This window comes from Mesocricetus auratus, unplaced genomic scaffold (genome assembly GCF_017639785.1).
Source record: "Mesocricetus auratus isolate SY011 unplaced genomic scaffold, BCM_Maur_2.0 Super-Scaffold_100030, whole genome shotgun sequence".
Taxonomy (NCBI): Eukaryota; Metazoa; Chordata; class Mammalia; order Rodentia; family Cricetidae; genus Mesocricetus; species Mesocricetus auratus.
Window position 1 is genome coordinate 14,266,548 of NW_024429211.1, and position 25,172 is coordinate 14,291,719.

At 49.8% G+C, this 25,172-nt stretch overlaps 1 long non-coding RNA gene across 1 annotated transcript; it reads left to right on the forward strand.

Moving 5' to 3' along the window:
- Positions 1-3,237: 3,237 nt before the first annotated feature.
- LOC110343415 lies at positions 3,238-16,933 on the forward strand. Its single transcript, XR_002385679.2, has 3 exons — positions 3,238-3,361; positions 12,769-12,937; positions 16,337-16,933. It is a non-coding gene; the product is annotated as an uncharacterized LOC110343415 (long non-coding RNA).
- Positions 16,934-25,172: the final 8,239 nt, after the last annotated feature.

Genomic DNA, 25,172 nt, shown 5'->3' on the forward strand with positions numbered 1-25,172 from the left:
GGGCTCAAGGTTATGTAGGGATTGTACAACTCTGGAGGATCCACAGCGGTGAGGAGGACCGGTGGAGTCACCATCAAGAAGGCCAGAGCTGGGTGACAGAGAACAGCGGCTCCCGAGTGATAGAGTTTCCCTCCAGGGCCACATGGCAGGCCTGCACAGAGTGGGAGATGGAGCCTGGCAACCAAACAGCAGCCACACTGTTGGGAAGCAAATGTCATCTACTTCCTGAGGCTTTACTGACTAGAACGCTGCAGGGCCAGGCTCTCACTGATCAGCCAGCGGTCCTCCTAGGACCACCTTGCATTGAAGACAAAATTATCAGCTTTCTGTTGCTAATTCTCAGGCAGTTCTATGTAAGGTATATGATTCAGTGTTATTTTTATTTTTAGAGGTCTGTAGCCATTGCCATGATCAACTTTACAATATATTTATGATCCTCTCTTCCCCAGATCTATATTCTGAGCGGTCATGGGCCTTTGCTGTTCCCCAACTCTGGGCACCATAGCATGTGTCCTTTCTGTTTCGACAGGCTGGCCTGCCGGACTTCCACAGTCCTGTTTCTGCATCCAGGCACCTGGCCAATGGGGACCATGGTGTGGCTGGAATGCTTGGGCAGCTGGATGAGGACACAGATCCACAGTGTTACCGTCTCCTCTTCTGCACCAATTTCACTCCCCGAGTCTCCCTGCTACTCACTGACGAACACCCTGAACTAACAGAACCCACAGACACGGAGGTCAGGGTGACTTTGCCAAACCCTCACTGTGGGACCTCCATAAGTCTCTGAACACTCGTGGAGCTGTTCCTCATCTACAAACTAAGATGCCTCCGGAAGTCTTCCTCCTTGTCTCTCGTGGGGTTCAGCCAAGACAGAGGTGTGAGCCCACTACCCACACACTGCCATGTGCAGCTAACTCCTTAGAAGCCCAGCTCTTCTGAGCATACCAAACAGTGAAAAGCTCATCTTCCTACCCGTTAATCCGAAGCCCTCCCTCTGCCCAGCTCCAGCCTCCACGTCTGGAGATGGGTGCCTGCTGCAGAGCTGAAGAGACACCACCCTAGATCTCCAGAGGGGAGCTGGGCCTCTCCACAGTTCCTGACAAGAAGGCAAACCAACTGACCCTGGGCTGGGCATGACGTCATGCACAGTGTAGCACTGCTTCCTCTCAGGCATCTGGATGGACCTTCACGTGATAACTGGTGGGTGAAGACGGCCCTCAGTGAAGGGCTGACTCTGCGCCGCCCTAGCCAACTCTCCTGTTTACCAGTTTCTGTCCCTGAACAATTTGTAATGAAAACTGTGACAGCACTATGAGTTGCATACCGGAAGTTACCTGAGACAGGCCTGGGGTGACCAGCGATGCTTCAACTGCTGTGAGTAATCTTAGTGAGATCATCATTACGGGTCACGTGGATTCTAGGCTGGCTTCAAATTCAATGTGTGACTGAGTATGACCTTGAACTTCTGATTTTCCTGCTCACATTTCCCAAGTGTTGGAATTGTAGGTGTGTGTGCCACTGCACCCTTAAAAATACCATTAGCTGCTGTTGGAGAGGGGCGCAAAGCCCCTGTGAGGAGCACTGGTGTCTGCCAGGCACCACCACCTCCCTGTGCCTCAGTTTCCTCGTGTTTAAAATATGCATAAAACGATGTCAAGTTCAGAGTGCAGCTGAGAAGTAACAAGCTCATGCTCCGAGCAGTGTCTGGGGGAAACGGAACCACAGAGACACCCTACCATCCCTGAGCAGTGTCTGGGGGAAACGGAACCATAGAGACACCCGTAGCATCCCTGAGCAGTGTCTGGGGGAAACGGAACCATAGAGACACCTACCATCCCTGAGCAGTGTCTGGGGGAAACGGAACCATAGCACCACCCCTGCCATCCCTGAGCAGTGTCTGGGGGAAACGGAACCACAGAGACACCCGTACCATCCCTGAGCAGTGTCTGGGGGAAACGGAACCACAGAGACACCTGTACCATCCCTGAGCAGTGTCTGGGGGAAACGGAACCACAGAGACACCCGTAGCATCCCTGAGCAGTGTCTGGGGGAAAGGAACCATAGAGACACCTGTAGCATCCCTGAGCAGTGTCTGGAGGAAAGGAACCATAGAGACACCCGTACCTGAACAGTAGGGCAAAGGGAAACACGCAACCACAGCGCCACCCCTGAGCAGCTCTCCAGGAACCTTCCCAGTCACCAACCATGGCTGGCTATCTTCCTTTTGCCTTCTCTCCCTTGCCTGTTTCCTATTCTCTTATTTTTCTGACTTACAAGCTAGCCTCCTGCTTTCCACTTCCTTCCAACAGATTGCAATTGCAGAAGTTAAAGACTTGAGACCCGGAGCACAAATCAGAGGTAGGATGCTTGCATAATACCCATGAGGCCCTGGGCTCCATTGGCAAAACAGCATGCCCACAAAAAAAACATTAAATTTTTTGAAACAGTGAAATTATTCCATAGCTCCTCCTGTAGAATGCAAATGTTCGGGAGAAGGGTAAGACCTGCCATGAGGAAAGACCAGGGACCCATTCCCCAGGGTGACTCTGCCTGCAAGACCTAGCTTACCACATTTCTTTCTTGTTGCGTGTTTCCAGCAAGATTAAAGCAACCCCAGCAAATGCCAGTGACCCCATTGCCTGGTGCCTGGATTGAAATTCCATTTCTGCCTTTGAGTTTTAGGAGCAGTGATTCCGAGGTTTCAGGGGAATCACAGATGAAATACAAAGAGCCAGCAAAGGGAGGTGAGGCTGCCGATTATCTCCCATTGCCTGTGGCTGCTGCTGACTGTGTTATCATTTATCACAGCTCCCTGCCCCCCCCAGCCCCCACCTCCGCCTTGGAAAAGCATCAGTGTTAGTGAGTTGCATAAATATCCCAACCAGCCCTGGGAAGACAGCCCGGCTCAGCCACCTGGAAGGTGCATTTGCATCCAGCTCCTTCCTAACCTTTTCTGTGAAACGACGCAGAGACTGAGCAAGATGGTGCAGCGTCTCCCAGGTGCCTGGGACAGGATGTTTGAGCCCAAACTCCACCTTTTCTGTGGAATGACGCAGAGGCCAAGCAAGATGGTGCAGCGTCCCCCAGGTGCCTGGGACAGGACGTTTGAGCCCAAACTCCTTGACTTTTACAGTAGTACACAAGGGCAGGTACCTTATCTGGGCCCCTCGAGCAGCAGTCTCAGCTAGTGATGCAGTCCTGTCCCGGGGATTCTGGGCATGCGCAGGCAGGCATGCGCATGCTCACATGAGCAGGAGGGGTCGAAATCTCAGGAAGAGGATGACCAGGTTGGAAGAGACTTCAAGGGTGTCTTCTCCACTTGCTCCACTCCCATTTGACAGGGCAGACGTGGACACCCAAGGTAAGGAACAGACCTGCACCTGTATCTACCCCGACTCTTGCTTTTCTCCATTGTCAAATGCGCAGTCGGCCATTTGTTGAGAAGGTCTCGTGAGAGCCTGGGCCTGAGACACAGCAGCTGTCCAGTTATTCAGTTATTCTTTCCCCGCAACCTTCCCACAACAGGCAATCCTTTTGTTTTGTTGATGTGCTCCTGAACACTTAGTGGGACCACAGCCCCCTACCAAACACTGAGGGCCTGTATTCGCCAGGGCACACGGTGGGGCCGTGTCGGTCCTTACTCATTTACTCAACAAATTCAGCCGGCCATTGAGGCCTCTCCTGACTCAGGAGCGAACAAAACATTGATGGAAAGAGACTGATCTGAGCCACTCACTATGTTCACAACTGGTTAAATAGCCCTGCAGACAGGTGTCTGTATGAGTTGATAGCAGGCAGTCATTCAGGATGATATTCCTGAATTAGGTCTGTTACACCCAGACAGAAGGATGGAGAATCTGGCCAGTGATGCATGGGACTCCAAGTGAGGGGTGGGGAGTGCAACCCAGGAAAGAGGCTTGCCATGTTTGAGGAACCATAGATAGGATTAATGAGAAGTCCAAGGGGTTGCTTTTGTGCTTATGTGTTGCAGTTGTTTAGTTCACAGGAGGACAAGGTAAGTGGCCCCAGAGCCCTGGGAGGAAGGACCACTGGAGTGAGTAGCAGATGAGCCAGGCTATACATACAGACCCTGATCCCAAGCTATGTATAGAGATCCCGATTCCAGTCCACTGATCAGATGAAGGTAGGAGTTGTTGCAACTCTCGAGGAGTCAGTGGGATGGGCTTTAACGAGACCTCTGACCCTTGAACAGCCCCACCAGTATTGCCTATTAAATAAAACACCTGCCTCTCCAGCTTGCCCCCAGAGCTCCGTCAAAGGGGAGTCTGCTGGTCGTTTCATTGTGGATTGAGCTTCAGGAGCCATTGGGAAATCCAGTAGATGGTGTCTCTTGGGTTATGTGTCAGGTTAATTTTCCTCCCAGGAGCTCCAGGTATGACAGTTAAGAGCTCCAGAGACAGACTGCCTGATTCAAAATCCAGACATTGCCATCTCTTGCCCGGGTGACCTCGGGCCACTCTTTTGAACTCTCTGTGTCTTGTTTATATAACGAGGACAACAGTTTCCTCACTGGTGGGTTGGTTAAGGACCAGATGAGCCAACACACATGTATGCAGGGCCCTGGGAGTCCTACATACATGTGTATACATACATAAAGCCTAAAAGCTTAATGGCACTCATATCTTTAATATTAGCAGTATCATGACCTTGTCATACCCACCTGTCTGCTCCAGAAGCCAAGCCAAGCCTTCCACATACTTCATGCCTAAGTTCCCATGAATTGGAGGTACTAATCCTCAATTTCTAAATGAGGAAACAGGCTCTCAGGAATATAACAACACAGCTATTAGTGTCTGAGGGAGGAGTCAATCTTTCTCTTTCGAAGCAGCCCACCTCCATATTCCTATCCCCAATTAGCCACTCCTCAGCAAAATCCCCTAAAACCATGTTATTAATGACAAACATGAGCTTGGCATCCACTACCCGTGGTTGGTTCGCAGATTTTTCAGTAGCTCTTGCCCCTGGAGAACTCTCCAGGGAACCTTCATTAGCATACAATTCTTTGGGGGAAAATGAGACAACAGCTGGCCCTGCCAATCTCCATGGCAACACTCCAGTAACTACAGACTCCAGTCAACAGGAAACATTTATATATACACACAAGCTCGATAGGTACACTTGACTGCAATATTATACACCCATAGACTTCCTGATGACGAGCTGCTGGGATTCAAAAATCCCTGTTCCTTGTTGGATGTGTCAAAGAACTCAGTAAGCTGGCCCAGGGAGGGAGAGAGCATGCCAGAGAGAATATCCCACACTGGCCCCATCTACTTCTCTCTGTCAAGGTGCCAGAGAGGAGCCTGGCAGGCCTGGCAGTCACATGACCTGTACCAATGAGCACGAAGGCCTTGCACTATGAAAGGCTGGCTTTACTTCTTACTGGAGCCATCTTGACATTGTTAATGACGTTTGAACAAGGGACTCTGCATGTCTGCCTTGAGGTGAGCCCCCCAACTCACGGCCAGTCCTGGGTGAGAAGAGGGCTGTGGAGGTACACCTCTGCTTTCCAGGCCACATCGCTTTTCCCTCTCCCTCTGAGCTCTGCCAAGTCGCCCAATATTCCAGGTCAAGAGCTCCACGTTGTCAACGCTCAATGCCCTTTCCCAGTCATGGGCTCCCACGGGCACACACGTTTCAGTACTTGCTCTCCAGCTGGTGGCACTGCTTTGGAAGACTGTAGAACCTCTAGGGGGTGAAGGCTTGCTGGAGGAAGTGTGGTGAAGGGACTTGGGGATCTACAGCCCAGTCCAACTTCTTGCCTGATGGCGCCTGATGGCGCCTGATATGGTGTGACCAGCCATCTTGCACCTGATACGGTGTGACCAGCCATCATGTGTCTGCCACTGTGCCTCCCTGCCATGGTGGGCTGCATGCCCTCTTATACCCTGAGTTTATTTAACTCTCTCTTCCTCAAACTCCTTTTGTCAGGTGTTAGCCAAGAGGAAAGTTACTAGGATATCCCCTAAGGAATGTAGTCATGCCAATGTCACCAGAATCAAGTGTGGGCTCTCCCTGTAGGCAGTGGCTGCTCTGTAATAAGTGGTTGCTAGGCGCCAGACTCTGTACTCTGCTGGAACTGATGTTGTTTCAAATATGGGAGATGATGGGCAGGTACAGTCAGTCCTGTTTCGCAGCTGGAAACAGCAAGGCTCGGGGAAATTCAGTAACTTGTCTCAGGTCACACAGTACATCAGATACAAATCCAAGGAACCTCTTTAAAGGATCTGGCTCCCAACCCTCTGCTCAACATCCCTGACAGTTGCTGTATTTGACTCATGCCCAGCACACTCTGTGACATCCAGCTTCCTTGTTCCCTTGCCCCAATTTATGCATGGCTAAGTAAGAAATCTTGGGAGTGGGCAATGCCATGATTTCTGTTAAGTGGATAGAGTTATCTTCAACATGAAAAAAGGCCCAATCACCACATAGAGGGGAGCCTGAGGACCCAAAACTGAAGAGCTTTCACACTGTGAAAGCAACATGGTGTCCCCAGGCTCAGGGTCTGTTCCTCCTAGCTGAGGTTTGGTTCCTGTACGTGCTAACCCAGTATCCTTCCACAGAATGTCCCGGTTGCTAGTCTGTTCTAACATGCTTTAGTCAACTATAACCAAAGAAGGCCCAGCTAGCCTAGTGGATGCCCACCAGGGAGCTAGGATGGGGACCAGCCAGAGGCTGAGTTTTGACACTGGACAGACTTGGATATGAACCTTGAATTTTGCTATGTTCGATCTAAAGACCGGGGCAAGCAGTTTAGCCCTCTCAAAGCTCAGGTTCCTATTTAAGAAATTGGAGAAATAATGCAACTCTCAAGGCAGCCATGGGGATTTAATGAGACCGTGCTGAGTCCACTCCACACTGAAGCTGCTAAAAGGCTGATTCACTTTCCCCTTCTTTCATGAGGGAGGGATTACTGTAAAGACGGGCTTGACCTCAGCTCCACACCGAGCTTGCCTGGTTGATTACAGAGCACCGTTACTCACTCTTCCCTCCCAGCCCGAGGGAGGAGAAAACAAGACCTGAAACGTCTGCCGCCGAAATCAAAACGTCAAGAACACCTGTCCCTCAAGGCTAACACACAGATGTCATAGATCAGCCTTCCACTTTGGACCCTTCCTCTGGGCTGGGAATGTGCTTGCATGGGAAGCTAGCGTCTCCACAAGAGCAGGGATTCCCATCTCTCCATAGCTGTCTTGAAGGAGCGTTTGGTTTATTGCTACAACTTGGAGCCCTTGGCAGATAGGCTCAATGTTTCTATTACATAACAGGACTAAAGCCTTGACAGTTCCTACATGCAATCATTGGGAGCCAAGGAAACTCACATGTGAATAAGCCGGTAGCTCACCACCAGTTGAATTCCATGCCTGACCTTAGCCAATACCTATGATTCATTCTGCTGAGCCTTGCTTGAGCTTGGGATCCTGACACACATGACTGAGAGTTATAATAAAACATAGTAAGATGGAGTTCAAGGCCAGACTGATCTGTAAAGTGAGTTCTGTTATGCAGAGAAAAACCAAAAATAAATAAATAAAAATAAAATGGTGGATGTGTGTGTGTGTGTGTGTCATGTGTATGTGCGCAGGAGTGCAGGTGACCACATAAGCCTGAAGAGGGCGTCAGGTCCCCTAGAGCTGGAGTTTCAGTTGTAAACTGCTCAGTGTGGGTACTGAGAATGGAACCCAGGTCCTCTGCAAGAGCAGTAGACATTACTAAGCCATCTTTCAAGTCCCAAATGGTGATTATGTTAAGCTATAATGTCTTTGGGGGTGTGCCTCCTTCTTATATAATAAAATTTCTATTAAGCAATTGTTACCATTTGTAACAGACAAGGGAATCATTAAAACAAGGGAAATAACTTGTCCAGACAGCTGAGCCATGTGTCTGGAACACAAGACTTAATTTTAGTCTTTTTTATCAATACTATGAAAACGTGTAATCATCAGCTAAGAGAGCCATTAATCATAATTATATCCGGGTGTGGGCTGGGGTTTCTTGTAGCCCAGGATGCCTTGAATTCATTCATTATGTAGCTAAGGATAACCTTAAATTCCTGATCCTCCTGCCTCTATCCATGAGTATTGGGATTACAGACATACATCACCATACACAGTTTATACAGTGTTGAGGATGGAGCCCAGGGCTTTGTGCATGCTAGACAGATACTCTATCAGCTGAGCTAGCTTTCCAGCCCTATCAGCTTTAATTTTAACTACAGTGACAGGATCTAGCCTTTCCAGTAGTAGTCTGAGGTCAGAAGAGCTCTTGGACTCTATTCTAAGTGCTTCATGGCCACATTCAACCCTCATAACAACCCAACAAAGTAGGCGCTACAATAGCATCTAACTTATAAGTAGGGAAACTTAGTAAGAATATAGTTAGAGAAGAGAAATACAGGGATCCTGAATCCTGAGATCCTGGTTTTAATGTGAGGCTCAGTGTTACACATGGCTTCTGCCGTGAACTCTTAAGTCTGAAAAGGTCCCAGAAGCTCCTAGGAAGATGGAGAGCCACCCACGGGTCACTTACAGCACACAGTAAAGCTAAAAAGGACATAAATGCCTCCTATCCAATTTGGTGAAGGAAAGAATAATTTTTGTCTACTGAATCCCTACACAGAGCAGCCAGGGCCACCCAAAGCATGCCACAATTAATTTCCCAGTGTGTGACATTGCCTGTGGGGAGAAGAGGCGTCAGCTCATTTCTTATTCATGAAGTCACACTGCCTAGCTTCATTTGCATGAAGCAATTTCTGTGACTGCGAATCCACCATAAAATAAATCCATTTCTCCTCCAGGATCTGTGCTCTCCACCAAGAGAGATGAGTAAGCAGTGTGTGCTGGGGACACACCCTCTGGACCGTTTTAATCAGGAACTTGTCTGCAGCTAACAAGGACTTGATTTCATAGGAGTCTAAAACGTCTTAGTTTCAACATATTCAAATACAGCTCTGCCACAAGATGCGCTTAGGGAGTGTGGAGAACTCCTTTCTGCTGAGCTAAACACAGATTTTACACACAATGAAGTGTGCTTCACTGGGGTGGATGGAGGCAGGGAAATCCTAAGAAGAGAGGGGAGTAGTCTCCTGTATCCCCCACTAGAGAATTTATTGGAAATGTGCATGACCCTTTGGGGCAAAATTGTGTTCTCATGAAGATGTCTCGCCCCATCCAATGGAACTGTGGCCATGCAGAAGAGACTTTTCAAATGCAATTAAGATTAACGACCTTGAGACAGATACGACATACTGGATTATCCCAGTGAGCCAGATCTAATGGTATGATGCTTGGGAAGTAAAGAAACATTGCTGATTTCAGGGTCAGGGAGATGGCTCAGTCAATAAAGAGCTTTGCCATACAAATATGAAGACCTGAATTTGATCTCCAGAACCCACATATAAAAATGCTGGGCATGGCAATGGCGAGGTACACTTGTATTCCCAGTGGTAGGGTGATCAGCACAAGCAGATCTCTGGGGCTCACTGACTAGCCAGTCTAGCCTACATGGTAAGTTACAGGCCAGCCACAAAAAGGAACAAAGCCAGGGCTCGTGAGGAACCACACACAAGGTTGGTCCCAGGTCTCCAAGCACATGATGAAACATACATGTGCAACACTCAAGAAGACATGCGCATATGTGCCCCTCACATACACACCACATATTCACATACATACATACATACATACTCACACACATGCACACAGGCCCATACATATATGTATATACACACATATATACATAATACACACACATACATGCACATACATACACACATACACACACACACATGCACAATTACACATACACTCACACAGTTTGCAGACTGCAGCCAGCAGAGAGCTGTGACCAGAGATGTATGTCCAGTGAGACTCAACTTTGTTGGCTTTGAAGAAGGAAGAAGGAAGCTTTTCATCTGTGTAATAAGATACTTTAGACATGGGAATTTGTAGACAAGAGACACAGCCCAGCATGGGCGACCAGGACTTTCCAGGTCACAATCACAATTCCATGTGTATACATGTGGGGTGCACATGTGTGCATGTGGAGGCCAGAGGCAGACAGTAAGTGTCCTCCATCCCACGCCATCTTGTATTTTGAGACAGGAGTTTCTTACTGAACTTCGAGATCACTGGTTCAGTAAAACTAGCTTGTCAGAGAGCCCCAGAACTCTGCCTGTCCCTGTATCCTCGGCATTAGGAAGACGGGTGTGTGGCACATGCTCCTGGCTTTTGACGTGGGTGCTGGGATCATGCTTGTGTAGCGACCACTTTATCAGCTGAGCTATCTCTCCAGCCCCAGGGCATGATGCCTAACCATCATTTAATTATCATTTAATGCCTACTTCATCTCAATACACACACACACACACTCACACACTCACACACACACACTCACACACACACTCACCCCTCACATGTACCTTATATGATCAAAAGGAAGAAGAAAAGCAGAAATGATGCCTCGTCACTTCTCAGGCCTCATTTCAAGCTTCATCCCAGACAGTAATCGCAGCTGATGATCTCAGCAGTGCCTTGTCATAATAATCCCACCAACAAGCTGCCCTGAAGCCTGCAGCTGGAAGCAACAGGTATTTCTTTTGTAAGTATGCAATTAGGATAGGCTTGGCTGGGTGCAGCTTGCAGGGGCTCTGCTCACGCATGACCAGTGGGAAGATGACAGGCAGGTGACCTCTCCCTGTCCCCCACAGCAGCTTGGCATTTTCCTGTGGCCGTGGGCAGCAGCAGCAGTCAGATGAGTAGGAATGTATACAATCCTTTCTAAGTCCCTAGTGTGAACCGCATCTCCTAAGACACCACTGGCTAAAACATGTCACTTGGGCAGGCTTAGGACCAAGTGACCCTTCAGTGGAGGTAAATGGGAAGCAGTGGCTAAAGGCACTGATGGGGAGAATGAGTGTGTGAGAATGTGGGTGCATGCTTGTGTGCACACAAATGTGCATGAGAGGGTATTTGTGAGAACAGGTGTTACCTGTGTGTGTGTGTGTGTATGTATAGAATATGGTTATAGAGGCAGATAATCTAGTATAGAAAGGCAAAGCATGAGAAACCAGAGCATCTTCACTGGACCTTTGGTTAAGCACCTACTGAATACCTGGATCTCACCCAGGACACATGGAGCGAACCATCCCCCTTACAGGAACTGCCTCTAACAGGCTGTCTGCAATGAGTGCTTACAGTGCTTGCTTATGGGCTGCTCTCCTCCAATGGGCCAGAGTTCGGTCGGGTACTAAGGAGACACTGGCAGGTTGCACAGGGCATGTCTGCACACAGTGATCCTCTGCCCAGTAGTGAGCATAATGCATAGCCCTGTCTAACGTATGGCAAAGCTAAGGCCCAGCAGGACTCAGCTGTGTGCACGTCTGGCCTCAAGATGCCAGTCTCCATCTAGCTCCCAGCAGAACCCTGTGTATCCCAGGGCACCAGACTGCATTTGTTCTCTGATCTATCTGGTGTTTGCATGCCTCCTATGTGCCAGGCAGAGTTCCCATCTTAGAAACGATGCATGGAACCTCTGTGGCAGCATCCATCACACACACCAAAACCTCATGCCCTCTGACCTCTGCCCTGGCGTGAGGTCATCGCGGTTGACGACACGAGGTAGCTCCTTTAAACGATGCTGGCAACAGCAGCCTCCCGCCTCCCATGCCCTTCGTCTTCATTACTGCAGCCTCTGCTTCGCTTCAGCCGCGGGTCCCCGGCCTTTTACTTACCTTCACAGAGGTTCCATGCCATTAGCTGCTCACTCTTCTGGTCAATTACATGAGGTTAGCGCTCCTGCGTACAGCACCCTCCCCAGATGCCGCCGCAGCCGAGGCTGCCAGGGGTGCCGGCTCTGCTCCTTAAGAAGTGAAGCGATCCAGAGGAGACAAGAGCTGGGTAGCTGGCTGTGTGGCCCGCGTGGAAGGAGCGAGCCACAGATGGATGTTGACTGTGGATTTAGTTCAACAAATCATACTTGAGCATGACGAGAGGCTAAGCTAATGGTTTAGCGGTGGCACCTCGCTGCGAGGGACGGCAAACCTCAGGGAAGCTGTTTTACTAAAACACAGCTGTCACCTACGGGATGAAACCTCCGGCGGTCTGGTGTGCACTTGCCGGACCCAGATTCTGATCTTGCTGTGGGCAAAGACTGTAGATTGCTCCAGCAGCATCTGAGTGAGGCGATGCCCGGGTAGGAAGAGGAGAGGGGGATAAACGTGAGGATGAATTAGCTGAACAAATGAAGAAATCCCTGATGTTTCGTTTGCACACCAGGCGGGGGGTAGGGGGGCAAGAAGCACACAGTTATCATGTCTGCTGCCCACGTTTGTAGTCTCTCATCTAGATCTAACTGTACTTTTCTTGACTTGGCCCAATGATCCTCTCTTTATAGAAAAAGACCGCAAGATGGAGAAATTGCTTAGGGTGGCAAGCCAAAGGGCAGGGTTCAAACCAAAGGCTTGCATTTCCCTAAGGCTTGTGAGCTCCCACTTCTAGAGACAATGCCCTTGTCTGACAGTGCAGAAACGGAGGTGGGGAGAAGGGATTTAACCACACGAGTGAGGACAGTGAACAGGACAATGAGTGGGGCCCCGATGTCCTGTACCAGACAAATGGATGCATGTATGGCTGAGGGAGCCTGGAGTCACCAGGTAGTGTGTGAGCTCAGTTGGGAAGTATGACGTAGGGATTCCGTGGCCTCTGGTAGGTGCTTAGAACATGTGATTCTAGTCTCCTTTCCTTGCAGGTCTGCTGACCCCCGCCTGGGTGCTGCTCAGTGCTCAGACTCCAAGACCTCTGGGTTCAGCATCTCACCGAGCAGAAGGTGTCCTTGGAAGACCTTTCCCCCAAGTGATGCTTTGGCCAGAACACAGTGCAACTAGCGGAGATATTCTGAAAGGGAATCAGGTCGCAAGGTTGGCTAACAGGCTCGCTCACCTTTTGGTCTGAGAAAGTTCAGCTCTGTGTGAACCTTGGGTCAAGGGGGAAGCTTTTCTAACCATGGGAAAGGAAAGACAAACTATCAAAGCAGGAAACTTTCTTGGGGAGCTAGGGGTTTGTGAAAAATTAATGAGTTAAAAAACTCATCAGAGCTTGGTGGCGGGGTGGGTAGCACACACCTTTAATCTCAGCACTCAGGAGGCAGAAACAGGCAGCTCTCTGTGAGTTCAAGGCCAGCCAGGTCTACAACGTGAGTTATAGGCCAGGCCAGGGCTGTTACACAGAGAAACCCTATCTCGAAAAAACAACAACCACACACACACCCCGATGAAAGGAAAAGGAAGGAGGAGAAAAAGAAGTTTATCAGAATACCCCAGGGAGGCACCCATGTGCCAGGGGAGGAGGCCACTTTCTCCACCACATTCTGCCGCCTTCAGTCTCTGTGGGGAGACAGAAGCTCGCCTGGAGGGAGAGAGAGTCGCCACACTGAACGCTTCCTGTATATGGATACTGCATGTAGTATTTATGCAGCACTCACTGGATGCAGAGCCAGGGCTACTTCATACATCACAGAAGTTAACTTACTTAGTCCTCATAGCACCGTCTTTGTACAGAGGCAGGAAGAAGCACAGAGCAGAGAGGTGCAGGAACTCGCTCAGTGATGAACAGCAGGCATACAGTGAGCCCAGAGTTGAGGCTCCTGTCTATGCTTTGGGTTGGGTACTCACTGGGATAGGCCAAAAACGTATTTTCCAGCAACTGCGAAGGTGGTTGTTACCTGTTTCTGCTTTACAGGTGGGTGATCTGAGACACATAAAGACGAAGTGACATACCCGAGCACAAGTGGGGATGTCTTGAGCGAACCCCAATTTAGATTAGTGATCTCAACGAGACAAGGAGAACAAACACAGACGAAAACAGCTTTCCCCGGTGAAGTGGCTCATGGTCAAGTTTACAGAGACCACCCCAGAAAGGAGAGTAGGTTGAACTGCGTGCAGCGAGGGGTCTGGCACGCAGCCCACAGGGACCCGTGACACTCTAGAGGGCTTGACTCAGACAGGCTCTACGGAATGAAAATCGAGTCTTGGAGGCTGAGCAGCCTTGGCGTGCGCTCTGGCTGAACCCCACCCTCATGTGCCAGAGGCACCCTCATGTGCCTCTGACGACTAAACGCACCCCTGGCACCCTCTTTCTTGTGCCCTTGCACAGGGACTTCCAGTGATCAAGAGCTGGCTTATGGACTTTGCGTAATGTCTGGCAAGCTTGGTGTAAAACTAACAGCTGATGCTTGATTTAGAGTAGGAGAGGGTGGCCGGGCAATGAGCAGAGAGATGCTAGCTTCCTCAGCCTCCCTCTTTCATGGTGGCTCAGCATCCATTTCCATGCACATGTAAAATGCGCGTGTGCACACGCATACATGCATGCATGTGCGCACGCGCGCGCACGCGCACGCACGCACACGCACGCACACACACACACACACACACACACACACACACACACACAGGCCTGCCAACCCTGATCTCTCCAGCTTACTATAGCAGGGGTGGTGGTAAGGGCTGGCTTGGCAGCATATCTCATACCTGTTCATCCCCTGAAACAGTACTAAGGTGTGCCAGCATCACTCTGGTGGACCTCTCCATCACTGCTCACTTGGCCAAATCAGATTGACCTCTTGCCCTCTGGAGACCTAGCTCAGTCCGTTCTCACATCCCTGACTCGCAAAGACTTCGGGGGGGGGGGGGAGGGCAAGGCTGTGTTGACAGGGTGGCTCGCAGTAACTGCCCAGAGGCTCGGCTTCCCATCCATCACCATCAACAAGCTGCCGCCACTTCCACGTCTCCCCAAGCATTGTCTTGGCTGTGGCTCCTCTGCAGAAAAACTGCAGCTTCCCTATCCATGGGCAACAGCAATCTGGCATTCCAAAGATGCTCATTATGGTCCAGATAGTTGAGGTTTCTGGTGAGGCCTCAGCACTGGGGGATGCTTCACTAGCTGTTATCAGTTTAGAACAGGACTGGCAGCTGAACACAGGTGGGGCCTAGGGGGATCTTGATCTTGGAGTTGACCCCGGAGCCATGAACTGTGTTTCCCAAGCTCCATGGAGCTGGGCTTCAGTTTTCTCTCTGTGAAACGGGAAGAACAGTGAAGCTTGTCTTCCCAGATTATTGGAAAAAATGTAATTTGATTATAACAAATGTATCATTCTGGGCATAGTACTTACATGGAGCAGACTTTCTATAGATGGATATACATTTTAAATCACAAATATACACAGTCAGTATCTAGTCCCATGGAAACCAAGGATTTCCTGCTCAAGTCAGACCTCCTACGCATTTTCCAGGGACTTTGTGGAGGGTAACATATTAAAGCCACATGCAACTGACGACTTACCATGTTCTGGGTCTGTTCCAGAGATCTCACTTGGGTTTCAGCATTCAGTCCTCACGTTTACCGCCCTCATGTGGCTCTAACCCCATCTCATAGGTGGGAAGAAAGAGATTCTGCTAGATGAGATAATCTACCCAGTTCTGGTTCGTACTGGATTCCAGTTTTCTGTTTCCAGAATGCCTTAGCCCTGCTCACATATTTGGTAGGAGACAGTTATATGGTGATTGTGCCATTTGGGGGTTTTTACAGAGCAGTAATATCATGGCCATACCTGGTGTCACTGAGCAACAGTTATGTGTCACAGATGGCTCTCCCAAGAATTTGCTCCTTCCTGAAGAGCTTTTGGACTGGTCTTCAACCCACAACTCAGAAGCCCTCTCCTCTACAGGTCCAGGGAGTCCCCTGGTTCTTGGCTTTTGTAGCAGCCCATGGCTACCTCTGTTCCTTTCTTCAAGTGCAGATGCCAAGGGCCAGAAATTCCCCCAGGGCATTGTAGGGGTGTGCCAGGGTGGTGGTGATCTGATTTGTTCCCTGCAAGTCTCTCAATAGTCATCTGTGCAGGCCGCAGCTGCTGCAGGTCCGATGGCTGAGGTCCCACGAAGGCCATCTGCTCAGCCCTTTCTCATCCCTAATCCACCTGCATAAGGCACAGCTGCATAGTGGGCAGCCCAAGGAGGAGATCCAGAGAGGAAAGACAGACAGACAGACAGACAGACAGAAAGCACAGAGCAGCTGCAGGTCTGGGCGGCTGGATTTTCTCTTCTAATCTGAGCTCCTGCAGCCAGTAGGGGAGAAATGGCATGATTTACATGACAAGGGCCAAAGGAAGGAATTACAGCAAATCAGTTCTGCAGGAAGAGATAAAGCCCCTTGTTTAATGTCCGCCTCCGTGAAAGGTGGGAATGCAATTCTCACAACGTCGGGTGACGCTGATGAAGACTGACACTCATTATTACTATCATGATTTTCCCTTCTCTTCTCAGACCTGAGAAACACACAGCAATAAGGACTGGGTTGTCGAATGTCATTGTAAACAGGCGGCTGAAGAAAGAAAGCCAGGGCCGTGGAGGCTGCCCCAAGTGCACTGGCTGGAGACAGCACAGGCACACTCCCTGGCAAAGCTCAAGGGGGTCCCTATCTGGTCCTTGTCAGCCACACCAAAGCTTTACATCCTTCGGTCCGTCACCTTCCTCTCTAAGTTTTTCTCCTTGCAATGTCCCACTTGTCTTGAAGAAGCCCTTGTTTAATAGGTCAGAAGGTGGCCTACATTGTCTCCTCCTTGACACTTTATGTTGGTGACTTAAGGCCTCTGACAAGTCACACAGGGAAGAAGCTGGCTTACTCATTTCACCTTGCGTTTCCTTGGATCAGCAAGCTTGCCTTGTTCCTTTTGAGACACAGTCTTGCTCAGGTTGGACACAAACTCCTCATTCTCCTGTCCTAGCCTCCCGAAGGCTGAGATTACAGACACCCACCGCCACATGGGACAGGCCACCTTGTTCTGTTGAGGGACAGATTCTCTTGTTGCCATGCATGTTATATAAATTGCCTGCCTTCCAATAAAGCTTTATTTAAAGTAACAGTGAGTCAGTCATAGTTTGCCAGTCTTTGCTCTGGCCACAACCTTCCCTTTATAGGAGACCAGCACACAGGCATTTCAACAGAGCAGGTAGGAGCACAGGTCCAGACTCCAGCCATACCAGTCAGTGAGTCAATCCTTGGGTGGACAATGTAAGCTGTGCCACAGTTCCCAGCATAGAGCTGTTACTCCTGAGTGGTGAAGGCCAAACTGTTTGAAAGAACACACATAAGGCACATAACACAGCTTTTGGCCTGTAGTGCTCAAAAGCTACCCATGTCTATTGGGAACAGACTGCTTTTCATCAACATTATTGCCCAGCAGTCTCATATCCCTTAAACTAGCAGAGGCAATCTTCCAAAGGTCGTTCATGGCTGGAGCCTGAAGAGTGGGAAGGCCTCGCTACTGATATCAAAGAGAGTTCCCCAGCAGAGGCTCTGTCAGAGGTTCTAGACTTCCATTATCGACTTCCCATCAGAGTTGTAGCCTCCTAACATCTCTGTCTCAGAAGTTGCTCTAACCTTCTTTCAGTTTGGGTAATAATGCCCTACACAGTGACTGGGCTATCAAATAAACTGTGGCTCACTGTCCAGACTCAGCCCCAGCCAAGCAGCCTGGGTGACCTGGCGTAAACGTCCACCCCAGCTCTGAGAGCTGAGATCTTGGCAACCTAGAAGCATGCTGAGTAACTGTTCTGTGAGTGAAAATCCACCTCTTTTTAAATTACCTCATTATAGGAAGGCCGTGTTTCTAAAGAAGACATTGTATTTGCCTCAGAATTTATGACCTGACAAGAAAAGGGGACTAGTCGTGAGACAGGGGAGCAGAGCTGGTAATGTCTCTGGAGGCTGCAGGAGTGCAGAGCTTAGGAGAAGCATGTACACACAGACGTGTCCGTGCACACACCATCATAGGAGTTAGGGACCAGGGCAAAATCAAGGCCCTTTGTCTTGATTGGTCAAGGCTTGATTGGGAAGAGCCTGCTTGCACTTCACTTTGCATGCTACTTCAAGTGCAACCACTCAGAGGGCGTCCACTGACTGTAATATTTGATGCACTGGCCACTGAGATTGGGTACCCTCTTCCTTTGTCTCTGCTTTCTTCTGCTAGGCTCTCATGGTTTTCCTGATCAAACTCTGGCTGGAATGCTCTGCATTTTGACATTGTCCCCGACTGGCTCTTCTCCCTACTGTCACTCACATGGAAACTCCCCACTAGGGCTGAGGAGATGGCTCCGTGGGTGAAGAGATCACTGCACAAAGGTAAGAACTCAGTCAGGATTCGCCGACCCAGGTAAAGCTAGGGATGGTAGCGTGCATTGCAATCTCAGGGCTCCCATGGAAGGTGGAGACAGGAGAGTCCCCAGAAGGTTCGTCGGCCAACCAGCCAGGTGTATACCACACAGCAGCAAAAACAACAAGGTGGAAGGTGAGGTCTGACACTTGAGGTGGTCCTCAGACCTATCCCTGCATACCAAGGTGTGTGTGTGTACATAGGCACACACACAGACACACACAGACATACACAGACACATACACACAGAGAGACAGACAGACACAGACACACACACACACAGACACAGAGGCATACACACACAGACACACACACAGACACACACAGACATACACAGACACATACACACAGAGAGACAGACAGACAGACACACACACAGACACATAGGCATACACACACACACAGACACACACACAGAGACATACACACACAGAGAGAGACACACACACACATAGACATACACAGACACATACACACAGAGAGAGACGCACACACACACACAGACACAGAGGTATACACACACAGACACACACACAGACACACACACAGAGACAAACACAGATACATACACAGAGAGAGACACAGACACACAGACACACACAGAGAGACACACAGAGACACAGAGACATACACACACAGAGATACAGAGACACAGACACACACAGACACATACACACACACCCTCCATCAGCCATTCCAGCTTTGGGTCTGCCTGCACCCTACCCTGTGTATCTGAGGCTCTCCTTGTTGATGTGCAGTATGCTTTCTCAGTTTCCTCCCCCCTTCTCTCCTCACCTTCTCTAATTGATCCTAGACATCTGTCTGATTCTGGCTTTTCTTAGTGGCACACAGAAGATTGCCCTTCAGAGCTCTCCAAGGATTGTGGGTGGTCTGGGACACCTTCTAGGAAGGCTCCTTGCTTAGAGAGACCAGTGCTGAGTTAGTCCTGATGTTTGCTGCCTGGTGTTTGTACTGACGGTGGTTGCAGCTTGGCCAAACCCTGGAACAGGAAAGCCACCAATGTGCTGAAGGCTGTGCCTGGTAGGAAAGCCCAGGCTCAAAATCTCAACCTTAGTTCTCTTCTTAGTTAAATAATATCATTGCAAGACCCTCAGCCATTCTCAGCTTCTGGGTTCTCATAAGGAAGACTCAAGGGTCTAGTCCCAGCTTTTCCATGCCTGGGAAATGGTCATGAGAATGTCCTGAGGTGACAGGCTCACAGAGAAGCCCAGACTGACTTTCAGGCACCACACACACACACACACACACACACACACACACACACACACACACACACACACACACACCCACAAAAAAACACATGGAGCCATTGAGTGTCAGGACCTATAATGGGGATTCCAAGGAAGGGAATTTCAAAGGACGTTGTTGGTGCTGTAGGTGAGAAAACAGACTTAGAATGAATTGACATGGCCAAGGCCATGTAAACCCAGTTTTCTGTCTTGATCGTGAAGTTCAACCTTCTGTTCTGCCACGATGCCATGAGATGGGCATTTTATTATTTATGTGACTGGAAGGTGGGCGCCATCCCCCAGGGAAGAGCAACCCCACTCAACAAATTCTTCTTGATCAACTGTTTGAGTGTGTAAGATGTATTAAATAATGTAAGGGAAATGGATGCTGCCCCGGGCCCTCTGGAAGGCTTTGGTGCAACGCAAGCAAGAAGCATTGGACAGAAAACAGGAGGACAGACACAAACATGAGAGACCCCATGGTAATGCCCTCACTGATGCTCCCTGGCCAGCAGGGATGGGGTCTGCCTGAGCAACTGGCTCGCCTTAGGATGTCCTTTGATACTGTCCCCCAAGGTGACCATTCCATTGTAACCCAACACTGGCTATATTGACCTCCTTATGAGCCGTTCTGAAGACAAAAGATGACCGAGAATGCAACCTGATGGGGGAGGGCGGTCTCTCTCCTCCAAGCTCCCCCTGATTTCACAGAGGGGCTTGAGGAGGCAAAGCCAAACGGGATGGAAGAGAGAAGAGAGATGGAAAGGTAGCAGCCACTGGCACTGCAGGGACTGAAAAGACGCCCTGACCCAGGGATAAGGACTGGGAGAGGCCTGGGCACTGGTGCTTCACGCTAGACAGGAACCTGACTACCATCCCAGGTGCCTTATATCTCAGCCGTAAACCCCTAGTGTTTCAGGAAAAGAGACTCTTCTTGTTACGTTCCCCGTAGCTAACATGTCCTGCAGAGCTATGGCCACTTGAGGCATAGCTTGGGGGAAATATTGTATTTCCTTTTCATAAATAAGGACACTGGGTACCGGGGCCCGAAGCAGAGGCATGGTCACTGGAAGCATGGATACATATAGAGATAAATACCTATGGATACTTATAGGCTGGCAGAAAGGGAAGGGCGGGGCAAAGGGTAGGAGAAGGAAGGGAAGTGGAGGGGAGGGAAGAGGAGGAGAGTGGAGGGCTGAGGAGAGGGGAGAAGGGAGGAAGGGAAAACGGTGAGAGGGGAAAGTAGGAGGGAACGGCAGGGTTCCAGATCCCAGCTTACAGCTCCCATTGTGAGTGCTGTCTGTATGTGCAGTGGTACTTTTTGCCCATAAAGTAAACAACATAAGAGTGTTATACTGTTTTGTTGTTGTTGTTGCTTTGTTCTTTCTAGAAAGGGTTTCTCTGTATTGCTTTGGAGCCTGTCCTGGAACTCCCTCTGTAGACCAGGCTGGCTTCGAACTCACAGAGATCCTTCTGCCTCTGCTTCCCGAGTGCTGGGATTAAAGGCATGCGCCACCAACGCCCGGTTGAGTGGAGGCAGCAATCGGCACTCAGCCTCAGGCGGCAATCTGGAGTGTCCAAACAGAGCCAGGCTAACAGGCAAGCCTTTGGAAGGGGCAGCCTCATTCCATGTGAGCACACTCACTGAATGCAGCTAGCATTTTTATTTCTCAAGAGAAGCAGGCCAGACAGAAGTGACAGCCTGCCTCTTGAAGAGCCATTCTGCTTTAGGGTTGAATTTCACCCCTGTGCCTCCTATGTCTCTGGACTACAACTTTCTCTCCTTGCCCCAACCCTTTGGGCCTGTCTCCTCCATGGCTGGTCAGCAGGGGGCAGAGCTTTCCCCAGGCCAGCCTGCTTTGCTTTGAGGGACTCCCCACAGGGATAAATTGGGACAACAGGGTTTCACAAACAGCAGTTCTTGACATAAATATTGCCAGGCTCAGGCTAATGTGATATCATGGGCCTGTAATCCAAACAAAATAGACCATTGTCCTGTGATTATTTCTGCTCTGGACAAAAGCCTGTGAACACTTGGCTTCCCATTTTTTTAACCTCTGTATTTATGGGCCGTGTTAATTTAATTCAGCAGGCCCGCCTTCCTTGCCTTCAAAAGCGGCCTTTATTTGCATTGCATGATTGCCTGCCTTGCTGGTCTGCTGCTTTTCACTGAGAAGGGAAGCTTTGTCCTCTCACTTCTAAGAAAGGAGAGGAGAGAAAACCACCCCAGACTCTTTGACTTGTCACAAAACCTCCCCAGCAGCTTTTACATGCTCACTGCTCATGTCCCAGAAGCACACACCCAATCCCAGAATACCCAGAGTGGTCCAGGACAGACCCACCCCCTCATCCTGGAAGATGCGAGTGTAACCAGGGAACCCAGTCCTCCCTTCTCCGTGCTAACCCTGGGCCCAGCTGACTGTTACCAGAGCTGCTGGCTGGCCTGCTGAGCAGATGCTCATTTGACTGGCAAGTCTCTGTGATGACTCGCTGGCCGGGCAGTGTCTTCTGGAAGCAGGGGCTCTCTAAGGCACGTCCTTCCCTAACTCATGAGCAGCGCTGGGATAGCAACTTTGCCAGCTTTACCTCCTGTCCCCCTTTGATGTGAACTGGGATTTGGATCTGTTTTTTCAATGATGGAGAACCTGAGGCTCAGAGGCACAGTCCTGAAGCTCTCTGGAAATGACAATGAAGATTCTCTCTGGAGACCAGAGCTTAGGAGGTGACTTTGATGCTTAGTCTTAAGAGTGACAATGAATTTGCACAAATAATGTAGGAATGTATTGTTTATAAGACATAAGGACAAGGATATAGCTCAGTGGTGGAATTCCTTGGTTCCATACCTTGCCATAAACAATGGCAGTACGATGAGGGCCGCTTTTGCCAAGTGTTTACCAACTGTGTGTTTCCCATGGCTACACACACACACACACACACACACACACACACACACACACACACACACTGTCTAGTGTTTTTGTTTATGGTAAAATATTCATTACTGTCTGTCACAATTAGCATTTCATACTCCATAACCTCTGGTGGGACTCAGAACTTAGCCAGTCTAGCCTGGTGTCACCTTAGCTCAACTGGTGCTCAGTTTTCACACTTGAGAGCCCTTGCTCGACACATCAGCAAGTCTTTCCTCAGGGCAGATATGAGAAGCAGGCAAGTGACCGGGTGTCACGTGTCCACATACTGTTTCCTCTGCTATTCCCTACAGCCTCCTTCTCTTAGTTAGGGCTCCCTGAAATGCCCTGATGCAGACTAATACGGGCAGCGTACTGGGGTGCGCTTTTGGGACTGGCGTATAAAAAATGGGGTAGAGAGCACTAGGCAAAGAGAGGGGTACATCTCTGGGAATGGTGGGTTTTCTAATCCATTGGGGGGGAGAGAAAGAGAAAGCATGGAGGCTGAGGCCAAGCTGTTCATGTCCCTCACCTTACCCCACCCATCCTCAGGATGGATGGGAGACTTGCACCTACACCCCAAACAGATGGCTGCTACATCGCTCCTTGACACCCTGAGCTTTGTTTCGGCTGCTCTTTGACTCGAATCTCCACGTGGGCATCCTTGAGGCCAAAACGGGAGCTAAGGAAGCAGCCAACCACTGGGGGGGGGGGCGCAGTAGGTTTTCTGGAAGGGACCTGGTATCACAGTTACCTGAAGATCGCTCCTAGCTGCTTGGGAAAGATGACTTCAAGTTTATAAGTAGTTTTTGCATGCCATGTGACATGGCAGGGAGGTTACACAACCTTATTTATCTGATCCTCATGAGGACTTGTGACAGTTTAATGCACTGAGACTGATCATCGCTCATTTGACAGTCCCAGTGTTTGGCAGGTTCAATGCCTAGCACGTGGGGACTCAAACCTCAGCTCTTTGTCTCCAAAGTCTCTACATTTACATGGCGTTACCTATCTTTTATTCAGCCTCATTTATACTGCAATTTCATCTTCTAAAACGTAGAGAACACGATGCAGCCTAAAATAAGATAACACCAGCAAAAGCCAGGCCACACAGTACCAACAGCCACGGCTTTGATAATCTGAGAGTGGTTAGGACTCTCTCTCAAGACTTATGCTCTAGATGGCTTTATCTAACACAAGATGCCGATCCCTCTTCTGTTCCTGAGAGCACTACAGGGAAAAGTACACCAGTAGAAACTTCTGGAAAGCAAGCCAGCCACAAACATCACAAGTGGCTTTTTTCTTTATTTTAACCCACTTCTAGAAATCTTCCCTAAGGAAATAACCAGAAGCTTTATCTGAGATGTTCATATAAGCCCATTAATTAATATAAAATCTCACCACCGACCAGTGAGAGCAGATAGCCATGCCCAAGTGATGCTAGCCATAGCATCCTGCTCCTGAATAACCCACCAGGTGCTCCAGCTCTCAAATAGCAGCCAATGTCCCTTTTGTACTCAGTTCCCAAACTCCATCCACACACAGGCGAGTACTCTGAGTCATCCTGGCAGCAGCCCCTTCAGTGAGGAAGGAATGCCTGACAATTGCAGCACTTGAGAGAGGAGCCAGAGCAAGAAGAATGCTGCAGAAGTAGAGGAGAGGGAGGGGGAGGGGAGGGAGAGGGAGGGGAAAGGGAGGGAGGGAGAGGGGGAGGGGAGAGGGAGGGGAGGGAGAGGGGAGAGGGAGGGGAGGGAGAGGGAAGAGAGAGGGGGAGGGGGAGAAGAGAGGGAGAGGGAGGGGAGGAAGAGGAAAAGGGAGAGGGAGGGAGGGAGGGGGAGGGAGAGAGAGGGAAGGGGGAAGGGAGGGAGAGGGAGGGGGAGGGAGAGGGAGGGGGAGGGAGAGGGAGGGGGAGGGAGAGGGAGGGGGAGGGGAGGGAGAGGGAGGGAGGGGGAGTAAGGGGAGAGAGAGAGAGGGAAGGGGAAGGGGAGGGAGAGGGAGGGGAGGAAGAGGGAAAGGGAGAGGGAGGGAGGGGGAGGGGAGGGAGAAGGAGGGAGAGGGGAGGGAGGGAGAAGTGGGAAGGGCTGGGAAGGGGAGTGAAAGACATATAAAGAGCTGATAAAAGGCTGCAAATACCCAAAGAAGAGAACTGTGGTCACCAGATGAGTTCCAGAGACTAAAGGGTCAGGAGGGTTTAATATCAAGGTTCTAGAAAACCGTTCAGTTAGGCAACATGTGGCAAGGTCTGAGTCCCTGCAAGGAGAATTTGAGAAGTCATTTCGTGAAGCTGTGAAGGTGAGGCTTAAGTTACAATAGAGATCCAGGAAAGCTGGAGATGCCAGGGCAACAGGACATCCATCAACAGAAGCCACGGGCATGGAGTAGACCTGGCCCAAGCAGCTGTGTGTGCTGTTGGGTGGCTAAAATAGAGGCTGTGGCTTCTCCAGGCTGTCGGAGCCCGGATGATTTCATCACAAGTCCCAACTGTCAGTTACAGAGCCCCGAAATCTGGTGTGTGTTCTGATCACAGGGACTTCAGCCTTGCTTTGACTCCTCTCTCCTTGAAATTTCTCTGTTCCTCCCTTTAAGAAGGCATTGTTCCTTCGACGCCATTGAATATTGGGAGTGTGTAGTTTACTTATTACTGTACTAGGGCTCATAGGTTAAGAGATTGCCCTGTGTCTGAAAAGAGACTCAGGACTTCTGGACAGTCCTGAGACTGTTAAAAATTATGGGGGCTTTTCAGAAATGGCCTGACTGCATTTTGCATTGTGAGATGAAATGAGGCTTT